We start from the raw sequence: 12,042 nt of genomic DNA, 5'->3' as shown, positions 1-12,042 counted from the left end.
AGGGTTAGGGAAGTAGTTCCAGAGCTTAGGATTGATATAACTGAAGACACTGCTGTCAATATGTCAGCAATGAAAACTGGAGATATACAAGAGGTCAGAATTGGAGGATTGCAGACAGCTCAGATGTATTTAGAGTTGAAGGAGATTATTGGGATTGGGACAGGTGAGGAATTGGAAGCATTCGAACATTGGAAGCATGAGATCATTAAGATTGAGAGATTGCTATGGTGGAGGCAAGTAAGCCCCCAGTGTTGCTGGACAAACCTCATACATAGGGTCGATAGAGGTTTTTTCCCAGGGTGCAAAGATCAACTACAAGGGAGCACAAGTGCAAGGTGACAGGGGCAAGTTTAGGGGAGATTTGCAGGGACAACTTTTTCACACAGAGGATGGTGGGTGCCTGGAATGAACTGCCAGTGCAGGTGGTGGAAGTAGGCACATTAGCAACGTTTAAGGCATATCCCGATAGACACATCAACAAACAGAGGGATAGAAACCACGCATGGGCAATAAGTAGCAGATCTAACTGAGGGTTAGAATCGGCACAGCCTTGGTGGGCCGAAGGGCCTGTATTGGATTGCTATAAACAGGTAGGTGAGAGGATTGCAGTGGGGCTAAGGTGGAGGAAGGTGAGAACAGTACCTGTGGCATGACATCCAACTTCAGCTACACCAACCCCTCACAGGGCCTTGTGGGTCAGCGGTTCAAGTAGTCAGCTCACTATCACCTTCTCAAGGGCAACCAGGGACAGACAATAAATGCTGACCAGTGTCGCCCAACTCCCTGGAGTGAATTACGAAAAAAATAACATGCCAAGCTACCACTGAGTCAGAAGGTGCAGATTGACCACTGCTTCAAGAAACTTGATTCTAAATATTGGATCAACATGCATTAGGATATTTGTATTTGATGGATGTGTATGACATCCGCTCCATCAGGGACAGTGAGTGTCATGAAATCTAGAAGTTTACTATCACCTGCTGAACTGTGCCATGAAAATATCTGTGCAATGATGCTGAGCAACAATCATAATACAAAGCAGAATGCATGACATTTCAACTGAAGGCATAAACCAACATATTAAAATGGAAGACAGAGGCAATGATGTTACATAACCTGATTTCAACTCTATCATTATATAGGACGTATCAGTTTCTATGTCAATTACAACCTTGGAAGAAGCATTAACGTTGTAGCCTGTCAGAGAGTTGATCACTTCACAGTAAATGAGGTTATTAAAATGACTCAACTAGCTGCTATGAGTATTAATAAAGGTGTATTGTTGCTGTTATAAGGTGAGGGTGAGCTGTATAGACACAGAAGGGTAAATTGCAACTAAGTAATAGGAAATAACTATTCCAGTTAGCATTGAAGTATTCAGATGGCCACTTGAGATGCCAAAGCATCCAAGGCCAAGGCTCAAATGCTGGCAAATGAGATTATATTGTTTTTGATAGGTGCAGACTCGATGGGCCAAAGGGTCTTTTTCTGTGATTATGGCTCTACACACTGAGGTGGGGGAGAACTCAAAGGGGAGGTGATCACTGATCCCAGGATGAGGTGGGTTGTTCCTTTTCAGGGTGGAGGCTGGTTCCCAATGACGGTCAGGAAAGTAGGAAATTTGATGGGCTGAGGGGACAAGCAGTGCTGTAAAGATACACATCTTCTCCCAAAGCTGTCCTTTTATCCATTAGCTGTCAGGATTTCTTTGGCTGGTTAGGATTAAACCTGGGTACATGAGGTGCTTATAAGAGAGGTTATGCATTTTCGCAGGAAGAATACAGGAGTTGAATATTATTTAAATGGAGAAAGACTTCAGAAAGCTACAGCATAGAGGGATTTGGGAGTCCTTGTACATAAATAACAAAACTAGCACACATGTTCAGCAGGTAATAGGGAAGGCAAATGGACTGTTGGCCTTTCTTTTAAAGAGAAAAAGGTATAAAAAATTGGGCAGTCTTGGAAAACTATACAAGGTACGAGTCAGATCACAGCTGGAATACTATGAAGATATACTGGCATTGGAAGCAGTCCAGATAAGGGGCACTGGGCTGATCTCATGTAGATTGACTTATGAGGAGAGGTAATAGAGTCATATAACATTGAAACAGGGCAAACGTGAGGACAGCAGATGCTGGAGATTAGAATCCAGAGTGTGGTGCTGGGAAAGCACAGCAGTTCAGGCAGCATCTGAGGAGTAGAAGAATTGACGTCTCAGGCATAAGCCCTTCATCAGGCTCATTCCTGATGAAGGGCTTTTGACCGAAACATCGATTCTCCTGCTCCTCGGATGCTGCCTGACCTGCTGTGCTTTTCCAGCACCACACTCTCAACTCTAACACAGAAACAGACCCTTTGATCCATACTGACCAAGTTTCTCAAATTAAACTAGTCCCATCTGTCTGTATTTGACCCATATCCCTCTAGACTTTATGAATCTATTCATCTATCTGTCTCTTAAATGTTGTAATTGTACCCGTATCTACCAACTCCCTTTGGCATTCCATACATCATCCTGTGTGTGAAAAAGTTGCCCCTCAGGTCCCTTTTAAATCTTTCCACTCTCACCTTAAACCTACGCTCTCTAGTTTTGGACTTTCCTACCCTGGAGAAAATACCTTTGCTTCTCACCTTGAAAATCATGCTCCTCATAATTTTATAAACCTCCATAAGGTCCTCAATCTCCTACGCTCCAGGGAAAAGCAGCCCAGTCTATCCAGCCACACCTTATAACTCAAACTCAAATTCATTCCCAGCAACATCCTGGGATTTTGAACCCTCTCCAACTTAATAATATCCTTGCTATTGCAGGGTGATCAGAACTGTTTGCAGTACTCCAGAAGTGGCCTCACCAATGTCCTGTACAACCACAACATGACATCCCCAGCAATGCCAAACACCCTCTTCCTGTGATGCCACTGTCAAAAAACTATGTACCCGAAGCTCAAAGTAGATTGGGCCTGTAATCATTGTAGTCAAGAAAAATTCGAGATTGTTTCCCCTGTGGGAGATTCTAGGACCAGCGGGGCATAACCCTAGAATAAGGAGTTGTAGATTTACGACAGAGATGAGGAGAAACCTCTTCTCTCAGAGGATAGTGAATCTGTGGACTTCTTTACCGCAGAGTCGGGTTGGGTTGTTGAGTATTATAAGTGCTGAGGTGAACAGATTTTAATCAGGAAATTAGTTGAGATTTATAGGGAAAAGGAAGGAAAGTAGAGTTCAGGATTATTAGATCAACAATGATCTCATTGAGTGGCACAGCAGTCTTGATGGGCTGAATGGCCTATTTCTGTTCCTGTGTTGAATGGGTTTATGGTCTCTCAGGTTCATTATTGTAGCTAAATGATCATCACAATTCATGGGAATGTATGTATGTCCTCTTTCCATTAGAATTGGCAGTGGTTTGAAGCTGTTCTTGAGCTTTCTGACAAGATCAACATCCCACCCCTTTCTTTGGGGGTTAAATGGGGCAGAATTGAATTTAATCACTCATTTATCACCGCGGTTGGACAGCAGTTGTCCACAAATGTTTACGTCACACAGCTCAGCAAACGACAGCATCGCTTTTAAATTTCCCCTCAGTCATTTCTTGAAATACAGGGTGAGACACGCTGAAACATATTGTGCTTGGGGTTGACAGAGGTCACTGCTGGTAGGAAGGGCCTTAATCTCTGGCTTCAAGCTTATTCTCAAAGTAATTATTTGGACTTCAAATTCATGAAATTTTTAAAAAGTGTTCAATGACTTTTCATTCGGGGCTCAAAGTATTGTTTTAGTCAGATGTTGAATGGTGGCTCTAGGTTGGCAAGTCAGGAAACAGGTCTCAATTCCTGACTCTTGTCTGTCATTGAAAAGGACTCAAATTATCTGCATTTAACATTTGTCAGAGTCCAGTAGAGTCTTGAGCTTTCTCACTCAACCCTGTGGAAGTGGCGCAATCCCTTTATTATCTCAGTAAGCCACATTCAATCACAGGAGAATAGCATGGCCTCAAGTTTAACTCCCCACTCTTACTCACCCTTGTCTGATTGACTGTTTTTCCAAACAGCAGATGGCAAGGAGTCACCCATTCTCCCAAGTCTTCCTTATGATCAGATCAGATCAGATTCCCTCCAATGTGGAAATAGGCCCTTCAGCCCAACAAGTCCACATCGACCCTCTGAAGAATAACACACCGAAACCTATTCCCTTACCCTACATTTACCCCCTGACTAATGCACCTAACACTATGGGCAATATAGCATGACCAATTCACCTAACCTGCACATCTTTGGATTGTGGGAGGAAACTGGAGCACCCGGAGGAAACCCATGCAGACATGGGGAGAATGTGCAAACTCCTTAGATGAGGCCCTTATGTGCAAGGCCATCCGGGTCTCATTTATGAACATAACACAATGGTTGGAGCAACAAGCCAAGCCTGCTGGGAGTGGAATCCAACCCAGCTAAGGTGAGGTATTTGTTTCTGGGTTCCATGTGGAGCAGGAGTTCTCCCACGTGGTAACACTGGGCTTGTCTCTTTGCTGTGTTCCTGCCAAGTGAATAAAAACAAGGTCCATGCTGAATTGTGGAACTATAGAGGGGAAAAGGAGGCCAGGTGGACCATCATGCATCTGCTGGCACTTTGAAAGAGCCGTTCCCACCCACTTTCCTCATTGACCATTCCCATCGTTTCATTCCCTTTCAAAGGTCACCATGAAATTGTTTCTTTTGTGGGGTCAGTTAGCTCAGTTGACTGGATGGCTGTTGCCAGCAGCGTGGGTTCAATACCCACACTGGCTGAGGTCAATATGAAGGACTGTCCTTCTTGACCTCTCCCCTCACCTGAGGCATGGACCTTCAGGTTAAACCATCACCAGTTGCCTTTCTCTAAAGATAACGTCGTTCTGTTGCACCATGGCAATTTTACCTTTTACCTTCTGTCAGCCTTTAAGACAGTAGATTCCAAATCACATTAACTCACTGCAACAAGCAATAATGTACAATGCAACATGAGTGGATATATAATACAAAAATATATAAGCATCATGTCTAAATTTGAATAATGATTAAAAATTAATAGAATTCCTCAAGTCAAATTCACTATTAGCAATGACTCTTGCCTCTTACTATGAATGTTTTGTATTTAAGATTCATTCCAGAGATTTGAGCAGACAACCCTGTGGTATAATTACAATGGAAATGATAATGAAATGGTAAAGCACATTGTGATGTGCCATCAGCAGGTAGTTTACATTAGTTCTGTTTGAACAATGCGTTACTTAAGACTGCGACCTGAGACAGAAATGTTAGTGCCCAGTCCTAATGCAGGAGCTGTTATTCACTTGTATTTAATGAGCTATTGCAGCGACTCCACCCGTCACGTAGTACAAGGGTCAGTCTGATCACGTGTGTGTATCCCTGAATTACAGTCTTACAGTCACCATTCAAAGATGTACAGTTTAGGTGAGTTGGGAGAAAGTGATGACTGCAGATGCTGGAGATCAGAGTCGAAGAGTGTGGTGCTGCAAAAGCACAGCCGGTCAGGCAGTATCGGAGGAGCAGGAGAATCAACGTTTTGAGCATAAGTTCTCATTAACAGTCCTCTGAATCCTTAGTGAGCGTCATTCCTTCTCTGCATGGAACATCACACCCAAGCCAAAAGACATATACAGCACAGGGAGGTCAGCGGATTACACGGTGTCCCAATTGACTGACTGCCTCTAAAGAGTGGCACGTCCTGATGAAGAGCTTATTCTCAAAACTTGGTTCTTTTGCTCCTCAGATGCTACCTGACCAGGTTAGGTGAATTGGCCATATTGAAGATGACTCAAACAAGCAGAGGGATATGTCCATAGTGTTTCGGGGTGTGTAGGTTAGGTGCATAATGTCGGGGGATGGGTCTGGGTGGGTTACTCTTTGGCGGGTCGGTGTGGACTTGTTAGTCTGAAGTGCCTGTTTCCACACTGTAGGGATTCTGTGACTCTATGAATTTACATAAAGAAAGACCTTGTGACATTTATAGCACCTCACCAGTGCCATCATCAGTGCAGTCCTGGCTTTAAAAAGTTCTGGCTAAATCTGACCTGAAAGAATTCTTCTTCCATAATGAGAGAAGTCTATTTGTCTCGAAGTGGAGTCTGTGTTTCCATTATGTAGGAGAGTAGAATTGACAAGAGGTTCAGAAAGGTCATCTGAGCTGTCAATCACTGTCAATGGTATGCTGCAGATTAGGGACCAAGATACGATATCTTTTCCTTTTCATTAACAATCCTCTTGAAGGGACCAGAGTAGGAGACCAATGAGACTGACACTGAATCCTTAGTGAGCGTCATCTGTTCTCTGCATGGAATATCACACCCAAGCAGAAAGACGTATACAGCACAGGGAGACAAGCAGATTATACGGTGTCCCAATTGACTGACGGTCTCTAAAGAGTGGCACATGAACAGGAACTCCATAAAATGCTACTGATGGGGAGATACATTTTCCGATAGGTTTAAGGGAAATATTCACTTGCCTACAATCTTGCAAGATAACAACACGTGACTAATCTGTATTTTGTGTCATTGATTCGATCTTGTCATTACTTATTTCAATCAACCTGCATTTTTTGCCATTCCTTGGTGCCCTTGAGAAGGTGGTGGTGAGATGCCTTCATCAATTGTAGCAGTCTGTGTACTGGGGGGCACAGCCACAATGTCTTTTGGGAGGGAGTTGTGCAGATGGTACTGGGAGGGGTGGTGTTCCCATTTATCTGTTGCCCTTGTCCTTCTAAATTGTAGAAGCCCTGGGTTTGGAAGGTGATTTGTTTATTCATTGTCCATAATCTGCACCTTACAATGTCATCGCCTGTCTACTGCTTCAGAAAAGAAATACATCTTCAAGAAGTTTTTCACCTTTCAGTCATCAGTCTGAATGCAAGTAAGTCAGGCCTTTGATGATTGTGACCATTTATACCACAGGAGAAAAGGTTGGCATGTTTCAGTGCCAGTGTGATGCCAGGTACATAGGCCATATATTGGCTGATCGAATCAAGATGCATGATCCTTTGGAAGGCAGAGTGCAGACCTTGCTCAAACAGCCAATGCTTGCCAAACCCGAAACAAAATCTGTCTATGTTTTATGTGATCTATCTGTTCTTGGGCAGCACTTGTTAGACAATCTTAAATGTGCTCATAGTTGAATTGATAACCAAGTGAAAATAATCAGTCAAGTGGGTAATCTTCGCCCATTGGAAGTGACACACATTCACATGTAGGGACTGCCTCTGCAACTAAAAGAAATACTTTCAAGCCTTGTCATTTTTGTTTTGAATTACCTCAGAGCTTGGGGAGACTCTAGTTTTACATTTATTTGTCTGTTGCCAATGCCTTAACCAACTGGAGTTGAAATGTCAAGCAGTCAGCACTCTTTTCTCATGCACTATAAATTCTTGTGATTGTTCGATTGTTTGGCATTCCTGCATTTGACCTTATAAGCACAAGACAAAAACCTTCAGCAAGCTGTCTCGCTTTTCAGCAATAATCAACGTCTCCATTATTTCTTAATTCTCAACAAAGAGAATCCCTCTTTGAAACCTCACTCCCATCATTAAGTTCTCAGGCTTTGATAGCATTTTTGATCAATACTGATATCTTACCTTGCACTATCGTTTCTGAATGTGTTACAGCCAAGAATATTAAGTCCCTATCCCTCTCCTTGTTTGAGTCGTCTTCAATATTGCCATTTTCTCATTGCCCCATAGGAATACTTACTTCTGCCTGCAGCTCATCAATCTTATTTACAAATCTCTAGACATTTATGCACATGTACTCTAGACCAATCCTAGTCTGCATCACATTTATCCATTTTCAATTTCCTCTTATTTTTTTGAACTGATCTTTACTCTAAAACTGTTCATATCACCTCAGCCTCTATTTTATATTGTGTCTTCATGCTTTATCGTTATATCCCTGTGTGGAATGAAATTCCCATCAATGAGAAAGGACAGAAGATTTCAGTGTGCTTTAAGATCTTATTCAGTTACTTACTTGTTTGTAAAGTCATTAATCTTCTAAATTTAAATGCCAAAATCGAAGATTAATTGGGATCTGAGAACATTGCAGTGCATTTGCATGTTGACGAACAAAGGGTTTGGTTTCATTTAGATTGTTTTAAGATCTGCTTATAGAGATTGAGTTAAAATTAATTACTGATGGGAGTTAATGCTTTGATTGGCAGATCAGGCTTACTGAGAATCATTCAGAACAGTGCTAGTGACAGCTGTTACAATGAGCATTGTTACACGGCTGATTGAGAAAAGAGAATTAAACTTTTGCAAAATAATCCAGTTGCTTCCCGACATCATGCATTGATGATTCTTGCCAGGAGAGGGGTGGGGACAGGTAAGGCAGAGTCTCCAAGCAGACTTGAAGCTTGAAAAGATACTGTACCCCGATCCTGCATTGTCCCAGAGCTGTGCAGAGCTGGTGTATAACTCGCTCATCCCGACGTGAGAAATATACAGCCTCAGCTGTAGTTCAGGCTGGCTTGGATACAGAGGTTGATATACTGGCTGTATACAAACTGTCAGGAAGCAACGGAAAAGGTTCAGAAGAGATTTACCAGGATGTTGCTGGAAATGGAGGGTTTGAGTTTTAAGGAGAGGCCTTTGTCACTAGAGTGTAGGCGGTTGAGACGTGACCTTATAGAGGTTTATAAAATCATGAGGGGTATAGATAAGGTGAATGGCAGATGCCTTTTCCTTAGGGTGGGGGACTTCAAGTTTAGGGGTATATTTTTAAGGTGAGAGGAGAAACATTTAAAAAAACATGAGGGGAAATTTGGTTTACACAAAGCGTGGTTCATGTGTGGAATGAACTTCCAAAGGAAGCAGTGGATGTGGGTAAAGTTACAATGTTTAAAAGACATTTAGATAAGTACGTGAATAAGAAATATATGGATATGCACAAAATACAAACAGGTGGGACTAGTTCAATTTAGGTTTGGCATGGACTGGGTGAACCGAAGGGTTTGTTTCCGTGTTGTATGACTCTAAAAGGCCTTTGGACAAGAGCAAGGAAGTGACTACCCATTCCTCTTCAAAATGTAATGAACACTCTGCAACTTCTATAGATGCAACATTGTGCAGTGAATAATGGCCTGGTATGGCAACTGCTCTGCAAATGATCACAGGAAGCTACAGAAGGTGGTGTGCACAGCCCTTCCATCCATGGATTGCATCCATGTGGCTCACTGCCACAGAAAGGCTACCAACATCATCAGGGCTTTTGCCCGAAACGTCGATATTCCTGCTCCTCGGATGCTGCCTGACCTGCGGTGCTTTTCCAGCACCACTCTCTCAACTCTAATCTCCAGCATCTGCAGTTCTCACTATGGCTTCATCAAAGACCCCTCCCAGCCCGGTAATGCTCTCTTACAACCTCTTCCGTCAGGCAGAAGACAGAGAAGCCTGAACACATGCACCAGCAGGCTAAGGAACAGCTTCTTCTATGGCCATTAATAGACTGATGAATGGACTCTCTAGCCTCAAATAATGCTGATCTTGTTCATGTTGATCTCTCTTGTACACCCTGTGCAATGGATGCTGTATGCCTCGGTCTAAATCTTTTGTTCTGTACTTACTTGCTTCCTATGATCTGCCTGTATTGCTGGCAAACAAGCTTTTCACTGTACTGTGGTACAACTGACAATAAATAAAATAATCAATCAATCAAGATTCAAACTGATGAAGACCTACTGAAGGCAAATGGTAGAAAATATTGGTATGAGAATAGTTAGGTGGTTATTGTTGACTAGCGAAATACAATGGGCTGCTGGGACCTGTTCTGTGCTAAAGATCTCAATGACTTTTTGTTGTGAATTAAACATAGAGTATCTTGTGCCCAACAATGTAGTTCAACAATGTAATCTGGGCATTTCAAAATGGGCAATAAATGGCCAACAATGGCCTGGCCAACAATGGCCATATCCTGGGAATGAATAAAACAAAACTCTCTCATTGGCAGACTGGGAGCTTTAGATCCTGCACTCACTCGGAAATACAGCCAGTTTTGTTTAGTTGCTGCCCATGTATCCCAAATCCAGGGAGTGAGTGCAGAAATATTCCAGCTCAACACTCCCTTTATATTTTCCAATACAAAGGCCAGACGGGGATGATGAGTTGAAAGCCAAGGGTCTCAGCTGGCTGTGAAGTTTCCTTTCTGAAAGCTGTTTGAACAATGGACCCAAGTATGTTGTTGAATTGAAGGCATTGGGATTGTCAAGGCTGGAGCATTTCTTACCCTGGAGGACATGATTGAGAACATTTTTGTGGTAAAATTGCAACTTTTGGGGGGGTTTTCTTTTTAAGTATTCACCTGCAAATTTGCCACAAATTAGCATTAAATTGGTATTAACTCTCCACAAACATCCATTCCAGGATGGAGAAGCTTTAAAATAAAGGAAGATTTTTTAAAAGTTTGCATTCTTTCACATTGTTCACAGCTTTAGGATGTCCCAAACTACTTCATAGCTAAAAATCACACAACACCAGCTTATAGCCCAACAGGTTTAATTGGAAGCACACTAGCTTTCGGAGAGCTGCTCCTTCATCAGGTGGAAGGAGCGGCGCTCCGAAAGCTAGTGTGCTTCCAATTAAACCTATTGGACTGTAAGCTGGTGTTGTGTGATTTTTAACTTTGTACACCCCAGTCCAATACCGGCAGCTCCAAATCATGACTACTTCATAGCTAATAGCCATTTTGAAAGGCAAGTACCATCTTAATATAGAAAGTTCTCAGCACTCAATTTGTGGAGAGCAAGCTCCCACAGAAAGAAACTCCCACAATGCCGTCCAAAGGTGCCAACTCCACCACTAAGATGAAGGCAGTACTCACGTTCCCTGCAAGCTCCCTTTCAAGAGTTTACTCAACCACTTCATTGACCTATGCTTGCATTTTATTCCCTGCCGCATTCACATATTCATGAGACACCTTAAGCCTGTGCAGCTCTTATCTTCCTTAATCTTCTCTCCCTTTACATTTTATAAAAGTCAACTCTGGAAGATTTAATGCATGATGTTTGCCTTATGTTAACTCAACATCAGATCACCCCCTGATGGGAATAAACGCATTGTAGTAATTATACTCTTATGTCTTTCTTTGTATTACTTTATTAATCTGTGACGGAAGGTTCCAGAAGGTCTGGAAATAAAAGCTGTTTCTTACTATCACACACACTTAAATGTTTATTTGGATGTAATCCAAGCATGGATTTGTTGACCTCATTTTTTTTCAAGATTACTAATATTCCATTCTTTGGGCCCTGTTGTTTCATTCTGTTTATTTTTTTTAATTAAATAAGCAATAATTTGGAAGTATAAGTGTAGAAACGCCGTTCAACAATGACCATGGCTGATCATCCAACTCAGTATCCTGTTCCTGTTTCACCCCATATCCTTTGATCCCTTTCGCCCTAAGATGTTATATCGATCTCTTTCTTGAAAATATTCGTTGTCTTGGACTTGACCACTTTCTTCAGCAGAGAATTCCACAGGCTCACCACTCTCTGGGTGAAGACATCTCACCTCATCTCAGTCCTAAATGTCCCAGCTCATATAGATCTAGAACTAAGGGACATAGCCTTAAAATAAGGAGGAGCAGATTTAGGACTGAATTGAGGAGGAACTTCTTCACCCAGAGAGTTGTGAATCTGTGGAATTCCCTGCCCAGTGAAGCAGTTGAGGCTACCTCATTGTATGTTTTAAGGCAAAGATAGATAGACTTTTGAACAGTAAAGGAATCAAGGGTTGTGGCGAGCAAGCAGGTAAGTGCAGTTGAGTGGGCCAGATGGCCTATTTCTTATGTTCTCACGTATCCTTAAGACAGTGACCCCTGATCCTGGCCTCCCTGGTTATCAGGAACATCTTTTCTGCACTTACCCTGTCTTGACCTGTTGAAATTTTATAGGTTTCGATGAGATCCCACCTTATACGTCTCAACGCCAGTGAACATAGTCCCAAACAATCCAGTCCGTCTTCATACATCAGTCCGACCATTCCAGGAGTCAGTTTGGTCGA

The 12,042-nt window shown here is 42.4% G+C and overlaps 1 protein-coding gene across 2 annotated transcripts in view; it reads right to left on the bottom strand.

Moving 5' to 3' along the window:
- The window catches only part of LOC122553785 (dedicator of cytokinesis protein 2-like), a 1,246,386-nt gene that overhangs the window by 527,658 nt on the left and 706,686 nt on the right, over positions 1–12,042 (bottom strand). The window lies entirely within an intron of this gene.

The sequence above is a fragment of the Chiloscyllium plagiosum genome, unplaced genomic scaffold, assembly GCF_037043375.1.
Source record: "Chiloscyllium plagiosum isolate Xiang-an unplaced genomic scaffold, Cpla_swu_hap1 HiC_scaffold_1, whole genome shotgun sequence".
Lineage (NCBI taxonomy): Eukaryota > Metazoa > Chordata > Chondrichthyes > Orectolobiformes > Hemiscylliidae > Chiloscyllium > Chiloscyllium plagiosum.
Note: the sequence above shows the minus strand (reverse complement) of the source record. Positions and strands in the feature narration are given on the sequence as shown.